This window comes from Myodes glareolus, chromosome 27, assembly GCF_982192425.1.
Source record: "Myodes glareolus chromosome 27, mMyoGla1.1, whole genome shotgun sequence".
Lineage (NCBI taxonomy): Eukaryota > Metazoa > Chordata > Mammalia > Rodentia > Cricetidae > Myodes > Myodes glareolus.
In genome coordinates, this window is record NC_142052.1 from 33,030,824 (window position 1) to 33,040,139 (window position 9,316).

General features: G+C 43.0%; 1 protein-coding gene across 2 annotated transcripts in view; it reads left to right on the forward strand.

Moving 5' to 3' along the window:
* The first annotated feature begins 855 nt into the window (after nt 1-855).
* The window catches only part of Gulp1 (GULP PTB domain containing engulfment adaptor 1), a 251,534-nt gene continuing 243,073 nt past the window's right edge, over nt 856-9,316 (forward strand). The window contains exon 1 of one of the 2 annotated variants that reach the window (XM_085684069.2): nt 856-968. The gene's annotated coding sequence lies outside the window, so the exon portion shown is untranslated. Of the gene's footprint in view, nt 969-991; nt 1,385-9,316 lie in introns of those variants that run through there. The other variant, XM_048456002.3, reaches the window with a different exon arrangement.

Below are 9,316 nucleotides of genomic sequence, written 5' to 3' on the forward strand. Positions count from 1 at the left end.
TCATAAAGAAGTTCATATTGTAAGTTAGGCTATAAAATAACTAAGCAATAACTAACTTGGAGATTTACATATTATGAGAAAACGCAAAAGCAAACAACGTTGAACACTGTGCAGCTGTTGGATAGGGACAGTTGTGGCGATTCATGCGTTTCCATCCATCGGTCTAATGGTGCATATCATTTCAGTCACAGTTTGTTTCCTCATAGACAGGGAACACAGATTTAGAGGCAGGACTACCTCAGATCTCTGGGAAATTGTTTCAGCCAAGGACTACGGAGGAGGCTAGAAAGAGGCCTTTTACTGAGAGGGGGAATATGGATTGTAGCTTCAGGAACTCCAGAGGAGTTAGATCTGTGAAGGCAGGAAAATCTCAGCTTAGAGTAGAGGAAGGAAGGGATTAAAAGTCCTCTTGAATGCTAGCAGTGGCAAATGAAGAGGTTAAGACATGTTCTGACACGGGTTCATAGAATGGGATTTATCACTGTAGCCAGGGTCTTTCCTAGGACAACACGTTTTTATTATTTTCCCATTCAGAGTACCGGCCTCATTAAGAATGATTTGCTGTGTTATCCTTCCAACTCCACAGAGAAGTTCTGAATTCTGAGGTAAGCATAGAAAGGCCGCAAATAAACACAACGTGGTTGCTGAGGCAATTTTCCTGCTGCTTCTTTTTGGGGGGTAGGGTGGGAAGGCTAATGTGCAAAGATCCTGGCTGAGTTTAAAAGAGAAAAAAATATTTATAAAAGAAAAAGTCTAGTCAGCGCAATGACAGTATTTCCTGATGGAGGCTCGGAGAGGCCATACCTCACTCATATTTATGCCCTTCCCGGGGCCCTTTCCCCCTTGTTAGACCGCAGAGGTGTTTTAAATTCTTAAGAAACAGCATCTTTGGAAGGAGGTTCAAAAGGAAACGGCACTGGCGGAGTGGGGCGGGGCCGCGTATTTGCTCCGTTTGGATTAAGAACCCGGTAAGGCCGTCCCTCCTGGGGGGACCGGTTTCTTTCTCTCTACACCTTTTACCCTCCAGGTCTGCCTTTAAAAGTCAGACAGTTTCCCGGTACTGCAGAAAACCCAGGCAAGGTCCCTAGGAGAGCGGACGAAGTGCGCAGAAGGAGTTTTCTTCTGGCCGAGAGGGGGAGCCCCGCGATCCCAGCCCCAGCGACTGGAAGTCCCGACCCAGCCCGGGCCGCCGCCAGCGCCAGTTCAGGCTTCGGCCGATTAGGAGACGGAGGGAGGGGACCGGAGCCCGGGAGTCCCGGGACAAGCGCCGTGCAGACGTCCACAAAGTTTCCTTGTCCTCCACGGACGCGGGACCGCGGGCCAAGGTCCCCGGAGTTCCCGTGCCTGCCCCAGCCGAGCGGCCGCATCCCTCTGCGGAGCCAGGGTAGGAAGCCTACGCGTCCGTCCGTCAGGGTCCGGGCAGCTCCGGCCAGGTGGCGCGGGACCGGGAAAAGACCCCGGGAAACGGGCGCGGTCAGCGGGGAGGGTGGGGAGGGCGCGGGGCTGCGGCTGCCCGCAGGTTGCACCGATCCGGACCCCCAAAGGCACAGGGAGTCGGCGGGCGGGGGAGGAGGCTGGGACCTGTTGCTGCAGGCGGGGGCAGTGCCGGAGGGAGGTGGGGGAGCCCAGGGTCCCCCGCGCAGCGCCTTCCCGCCGCAGCCCCCCGCTGGCCCCTCGTGGGGGAACTTCGCCTGGATGCCGCGCGGGGCCGGGAGCGAGCGGTGGGGCGCTGGACCATCCCGCTGCGGGTGCGTTGAGCAGGCGCTGCCCAGCGAGCGGAGGCATCGCTGGGTCAGCGAGGCGACCCGAGAGAGCCAACTTCGTCCAGCCTGGTCTCGCTTTTGTTGGGTCGCTGGGAAAATGTGGGCAGGGGGCGGGGAGGCAAGAAGCTCGTGATCCGGGCCGTAGATACTTTAAAGCCCCACGCGGTCAGGGGCCCCAGTGTGGGGCGGTGTCCACGCAACTGCCCTTTGGCTGGGCGTTTCAGATCCCCGCTTCTGCGGGCGTTGCGTTAGTGGGACCTGGCTTGGCAAGCTTGCTTGCTCGGGTTCAACTCCCGGTAGTGGCCTTGCTCTCTACCTCGCTCAGAAGACAGTCCAGCTGGTTCACTCTCCTCAAGTTGCTGGCCTGACTTCCCTGTGTGAGGAGGGAGCTCTGGGCAGTCTAGTTTTCTTGGAATGTGTTTACAATGTTGAATGGGACTTGAACAGGAAGCTGGACGCTGCAGCTAGAAATAGCGTGCCAAGGTAGAGCGAGGAAGACATAGCTGGTGTTGGGGAAACTCCCAAGTGTGGGCTGACAAGATACCCCCCTCCTGCCTTAATTTTTCTCGACAGAGCTTTTCTTCGTTTGCACCTAGAAATGTACCTCTGTTGTATCAATCTGTAAGTTTAACAACATAATGTCGGTGAGGAAGGTGTAATACATTTATTCTGTGCCTTCTTTTAAAGATGTTGCACCAATGTTTAAGAAGGAAAACTTTCTAGACGATGCCAGTTCTAGCTACCCTTTTCATTCTAGGTTTTGCAGAGGCCAGGATACCGATGGTTTTATGTAGTCCATATGGGCGATCAGGTCGTTAAAGAGCAGATTGGAAGACAGAGTGAATGGTGAGAGGTGGGAAACCCTGAAAAAAATTGGAAAATTTTCAGATTTGCAAATGGCCTGCTTGCTCTGCCAACCTTTCCCTCCTCCTTCCCCCTTGTAAACAAATAAGCCTTGCTAGAAAACCCACCGATTGGGGAGAGTTCAGACGCTGGTGGCTGCAAGCTTTTCTGGAAACAACGGTCTTGCTAAGGTATTGCTCCACCGCATAATTAAACGCTCTCCTTGAGCTGTCTAGGGGCATTTTCCAAGTTTTTACGACTGACAAGGAAAGAAGAGAGGAATCTGGCGGGCAGCCAAACTATACTAAGCTCAGTAGCCAGGCCTGAAAGAGACTGGGAAAGTTGTAGGGAATAATTGCAATGGGTTGGTGGCGGTACTGCTTCTGAAATAAGGGGCTTCTTTTGAAATGAAAAATTTTAAATGACTGGGAGTCTTCTTGGAAAAAAAATAGCTAAGCCTAGAATGCAGTTGATTATCACAAGTAGGCGTGGAGGAGGGACGTGTGACACTTTTCATTCTTTCTCTGGAATTGCTATGGTGCCCTCTCCTCTGATGATGCGTGTGCTTGCATTATTACCAAGTCTCCTCCAGATGCCCATAGTTAGCAGCAAGTTCAGTCCTTTGACCTTGACCTTTCGTCTTTGTTCTCCTGGCCAGTAAGAACTCAAGACCGGTTCTAAGCAGCTGGTTTTCCGCCTAAATTAAATAATTCAATTATTCTCAAATCGCCTGGAATTTGGGGTCATGGAATTAAAGTGGAAAGTTCATCTAGTATTTCTTTCTTGTGTTTCAGAAGTGACCCGAATAAACAGATCTCCTTCTCTTACCTGAAGAAGTACTAATTGGGGCGATCTCAGTGTTTCACACATGCACGTACTGCTTTCTGATTCCAGGCTAGCCAGGCACTAGGTGTCTTATTTGCAGTTCTGATGTTTTTTATATTGACATCGCTTCTGTTTCGTCGTCTGTCTCTCATTTTGTTACCCAGTGAGGTGGGCCTACTATTGTGAGCATGGGAGCTGAATCGTGGTTGATATTTCTTCTGGCAGTGGGAGTTTGAGGTTGTAAATATCACCCTTCTCTCTGAGATTGACTTTGTGAATCACCCTGTGTAAAGTATCTTTCCTGACTGTGACTTCAGTTTTTCCACTTGCAAAGTAAAGAAACTTTCCTTTACACAGCTCCAAGCTCATTAAAGAAATGAAATGACGTTAAGAGCTTTCAGTCTTAAAGGTCATGAGCTTTCTCACTCAGTCAACTGGGTTTATGGGATGTTTATATCTTTTGTACACACATAATATGTTTGTACATTTTAAAATTAATTTTTGCATTTTATTCATAGCTATAGCTTGATCATAAAGTTTCATTTTTAATGTTGTAAATGTTTTTGAGATTTCTTACTAAAGTGTTGTATTTCCATCATTTCTACTCCTCCCTCGCTTCGTTAACGTCTTCTATTCCTCTTTTCACATTGTTTCAAATTCATCTCTTTAAATTATTACTGTTGCATATATATGTATATATAAATTACACCCCTCCATACAAAAGGCACCCCACTGGTCCCCTTTAGTGTTACTGCTGTACAGATGTGTTTAGGATGACCACTTGGGATAGGGTAACCTATCAGGGATCCTGTCTTTCAGCCCTGAGCAGCCAAAGGTGGACTGTAGCTCCCCATCTAGGGGTTGGAACCTTGTGAAATGTACAAATCCATGTGGACACGTCAGCTGGTATTGCCACTGTGTCGCTCTTGTTAGGAGACCACATTGCTGAGATTCCATGGGTACAGCTTTTCTGTCATGTCTGGAGTTTGCTATCCAGAGCCCATGTCCTGGTTCTCTGGTTCTTCCAGTCTTTCTGTCTTTTCTAGCACAGTTTGCCTTGAGCCGTAGGTGTGTGAGCTATGCTGAAAATGTTTCATTTGAGACTGGGTGCCTCATGTTATTTATTCTCAGTATTTTGACCCATTGTGGATCTCTGTAATAAATAATCTGCTGAAAAAAGAGTCTTCTTGGAGGAGGCGTGCGAGATACACTTACCAGGCAGACTGGTGTGAGAGCTGCATGTCAGCCAGGCCTAGAAGGATAGGATGTCCCAGGCCCCTTCATTCTTTGATTTTCATTTTTTGAAGGCACTGAGTGAAAGTTTGTTGTGTTAAAGTCTGGGTTATTTTGTTAAACGGTAAAGAATAAGCAGTAAACTCACTGTTTTGGGTTTAATCTTTATATTCAAAACACGTTTTTTTTTTTTCTTTAAGCCTAGCCGATGTTTTTCCTTTGTGAAATGTTAACAATGATATTTGCAAAGTTGTGTTTGTTCAACTGTTTAATAATTTGCCTATTAGTATTTGCCGCTTTTGAGCAAGTATGTAACCGTGTAGCCCGGAGTGGCTTCTATGTCATCATTTATGTAGTTAAGGTTGGCAATCGTTGGCAATCTACCACTTCACTCGGTCTCTTGAGTTTTGGAATTCCAGGTGTGAGCCACCACGGAAGTGCTCTTTTCTTGGATGCAGCATTTGAGGGACTAATACACATCTGTAACGTAGGGACTAATTATTGATGGTCACGACAATTTCTGTACGGGTTCTTTCTCTGAGAGATTTTGGACCCACCGAGGGATTGACTCATTTTAGTATTTGTTATATGTTGAATATGAACATAATTAGTTCCGTGTTAAGTTTTTAGCACCGAGCTCAGCTTTGTTGGTTTTTATGTGTTAGTTTATTGTCTGTTTGAATATTTATAATTCACGAACTTGTTAGTTGGTGAAGCGTGAAACTTTGTGAAATAGTTAATTTTACTTTCAGCTGGTAGGATGCCCATTGGCAGTGAAGCACATACCTGTTTTGAGTAGTGTGTAGTATACTTCATTGTAGTATGTAGTATTTATGAAGGTTTAGCTTAAATCTTTAAGGTGACTAGGTCAATGTAACAGAGCAAACAGAAGAAGAATGATAAATGACTTAAAGAAGCTCATCTCTGGGGGCTGGAGAGATGGCTCAGAGGTTAAGAGCATTGCCTGCTCTTCCAAAGCTCCTGAGTTCAATTCCCAGCAACCACATGGTGGGTTACAACCATCTGTAATGGGGTCTGGTGCCCTCTTCTGGCCTGCAGGCATACACACAGACAGAGTATGGTATACATAATAAATAAATAAATAAATATTAAAAAAAGAAGCTCATCTCTGTAAAATCTGTAGTCTTTCCTATTAGATCTCACATTATCATGAATAATGAATGTATCAAAAGCAAGCATATTTGGAATGAAGTAATATTGATGTAGTCATCCGAAAAACACTATAAAAACTTTTGTTGAATGAAGGATATAGCTTATGTTAATTTTAATAAAAAATGTCTGAGTCTTCTGTGGTGATATTTTGTTTGTTCTTTAACAAATAAAGCTTGCCTGAAGATCAGAGTGTGGAGCTAACCATTAGTTAGCCTTAGAGACCAGGCAGTGGTGGGGCACACCTTTAATCGCAGCACTCGGAAAGCAGAGGCGAGTGGATCTCTGTGAGTTCAAAGCCAGCCTGGGCTACACAGGATTGGTCCAGTCTAAGAGAGAATCAGAGCCAGGTGGTGGTGGCTCATACCTTTAATCTGAGTACTTTCGAGTCACAGGCCTTTAATACCAGCGCTAGGGAGGTGGAGACAGAAAGGGATATGGTTGGGTAAAGGGAGGATTATCAGGAAAGTGGAGATAGGAGCTCAAGTCTGAGGACTTGTAGAGACAAGATAACCCATTTGTTCTGAGGATTTCAGAGAAGTGAGAACTCGTGGCTGGCTGCTCTGCGCCTCTGATCTCACAGCTATGGTCCCCCTAATATCTGACTCTGGATTTTCATTATTAAGACCAATTAGAATTCGCGCTACCATCTTGTCTTTCAAAATCTTTTCCCCCCACTGTGGAATGGAAATGTTGACTTTTTAATGTAAATTTTACTTAGACTGATTAGTTTGTCACTTGAGCTGCAATATTGCGCTCTATCTTCTAAAATCTCTAAAGGATCAAAAAAGTTATTTGTTTGAACATAATAATGAATTCAGGAGAGTTACAGAAGCCAATGACATGGCTGCTGTAGCCCTGGTCTCTAATGTTAGTGGATTTAACTGTGTCTGCTTCAATGCATTTATAGATCAGGAAGGTTACATTTGTTCCTATGGGATCCTAAATATATTCAAATTGGAGGAAGAAAAATGGCATAAACTTTGAACATAGAAATTGCTCTGCTTTCAAACAGCAGAGATACTAAATTGATTCAGACCTTTACTTTCAAAGAGAATAACTGAATGTTTTTCTTCCAGAGGAAGTCTCGCTGCCTTCAGGGTGCTATTTGCTATTTCTTATTTGTTTCTGTCTGTTTTGTACCTTAGGAAATGTTCTCAGCCACTCTGGTGATGCTAACCATGCATGGTTTCTAGTTTTTAAATAAGAACATAGTTAATTGGCTCACATATTGTGTAGGAGGATGAATGCCATGTTTTTGTTTTCACTGAGGTGGTGTACCTGTATCTTGAAATTGGTTTCGTGTTCCAACATTCCATGCTTAGAATAATTTACAAAGACGGCTTCCTCTCACAGAGGATGACTAAGGGATGAACTCGTGGTCATTGCCAGTATTCTGTACTGTATTCAAAGATAAATAAAGCTTAAGAACTTGAGTAATCTTATATTTAATATTAAACACATGGATAAAAAAAATACTGGTGCACTCCTGTAATTGTAACTTTGTCTTCTGGTATAAATACCGATCATTACTGGAAATACACATAGTTACCGAGAAAGTCTGACTTATTATGAAGAACAAACTGTATAACAAAATTACTTTCAAAGTTATTTATTCCTGTGCTATATACAGTTACTTAGTGTAATTAGTAAGAAACTACTTTACGCAGAACATTCTCTTGAAGTACAATTTAATAAAAGATTAAAAAGTCAAAATTTGAGTAAGTAAACTTTATTTGGAATGATTCACTTGCTACCTCTGGTAGAAGAAGTCAATGGACATCAGATTTATCAAGTAGAATTGCTTAATCGCAAGAAATATTATTTTGCATTTGTAGGAGTTACAAGTTTTTCTTTTAATGTATTAATGGGACTCTAAATATAAGTTGAAAATTTCTAATAGCTGAGTAAGGAATATCATGTGACCAGTATCGTCTTCAATTCTTTTAAAGAAAGAACTGATCTTCCATTTATAGTAAGGGTTTTTCATAGGGTTGATTGCTTATATTAAGCAGTCTGATGAATTTATGATCAACTTGGAAAAAAAATTCCTAGAAGAGTGGAAAACGTTTTAAAAAACTGTTTTATATGGGATATCATAGATCCAGTGGATGCTTTTGTTTGCCCCAATGATTTTCAGTTACATCGTTGTAACTTTGCAATCTTCACCTTTTCTCATTTTGAAAAATATGTGTTTAAACTGTGAATCTACAGAGAAGTGGACTCTGCTGTGATGGAACCTAGGGAATATTTATTGAACACCACACATTCTTTTGTAGTTCTGAGCATATCAGTAAGAGACAGCTCTTGCTGTCGGACCTGGCACTTTTCTGAGGGGTAATGGTGAGGAGGTTGAGGAGTGGAGACATGGGGAAGCAGTTTGGTTTTTAGACAAAGTCTCCCTGTTTCAAATGAGCGCTGGAGAAGACTTGGAAGCAGGAAGCCATGAGGATGATCTAGCAGCCCTTAGAGATGGTTCTCTTAGCTCTTATGTTTATGATGGCAATCATTAATTACATGTAAGACTTAAGAAATTTTAACTGAATCCTTTTTAAAAAAGTGATCCTCTATCATAACTATCATTTTTCTATTTCTCTAGATCCAAGCAACATATAATTGGAGTTATGAGGAGGAGTTTGTTCTTTTTATTAAACATTTATGTTTAGTCTGGGAATATGCAAATTAAAAGTATTTATCTTTGTCAGAGCATTAATTGTGTTTGGAAAGACTATTGTCTGGCTAGCAATATTTTTTTATGGGGACCTCTCACTCCTGTTTAAAGTACATATGCTATAATATATTTCCCTATCTGTAGTCTTTTTCTTCTTTTTGACTGGCTTGGTAATTTTGAGAGATCCACCTGTTTTATTATTTCAAATTTTATCGATGTTTGATTTCTTAAATCGAATGGGTTATTTTACTTTTAAAGTGTGTAAATAAGAAGGCATTTAAACATATTCGTTTGAGGTGATCAATAAATACAACTTCATGTAGTCCTCAATAGATCTGTACTACCTTCAAGTCCAAAGGACAGGGTGTTGGGACTCAGAAAATAATATTCCAGCCTCTAAAGTCTGACAACCTTGAACTCAAATAACAACACGACAGAATTGGGAAGCTGACTTCTCCATCCTCTCCTGTGTCCGTCCTTTTGATGGAGTGGCTTAGTCCAGAGCTGTCTTCTGAGAGGGAAGGCAATTACAGAATCTCTTTAAGTTGGAAATACTGATTACTGGGGGAAAAGAGACTGCATTCAGGACTCTGTTCTTGTCCAGTCATCATCCAATCTGAGGGCAAACTTTATTAGCGTTCTTTACCGACCTCATGCGACCCCTTTTGCTTCTATGTGTCCCTTCTTCCATCCTCCCAGGACTTAGCACCGGCCTCCCTCCCTGTTTAAACCTGTGTTTATTCGTATAACTTCAAATAACTTTAAGAACTAAAGTTATTTAAGCTTCAGTTATTCAACTTTGGATACTGCT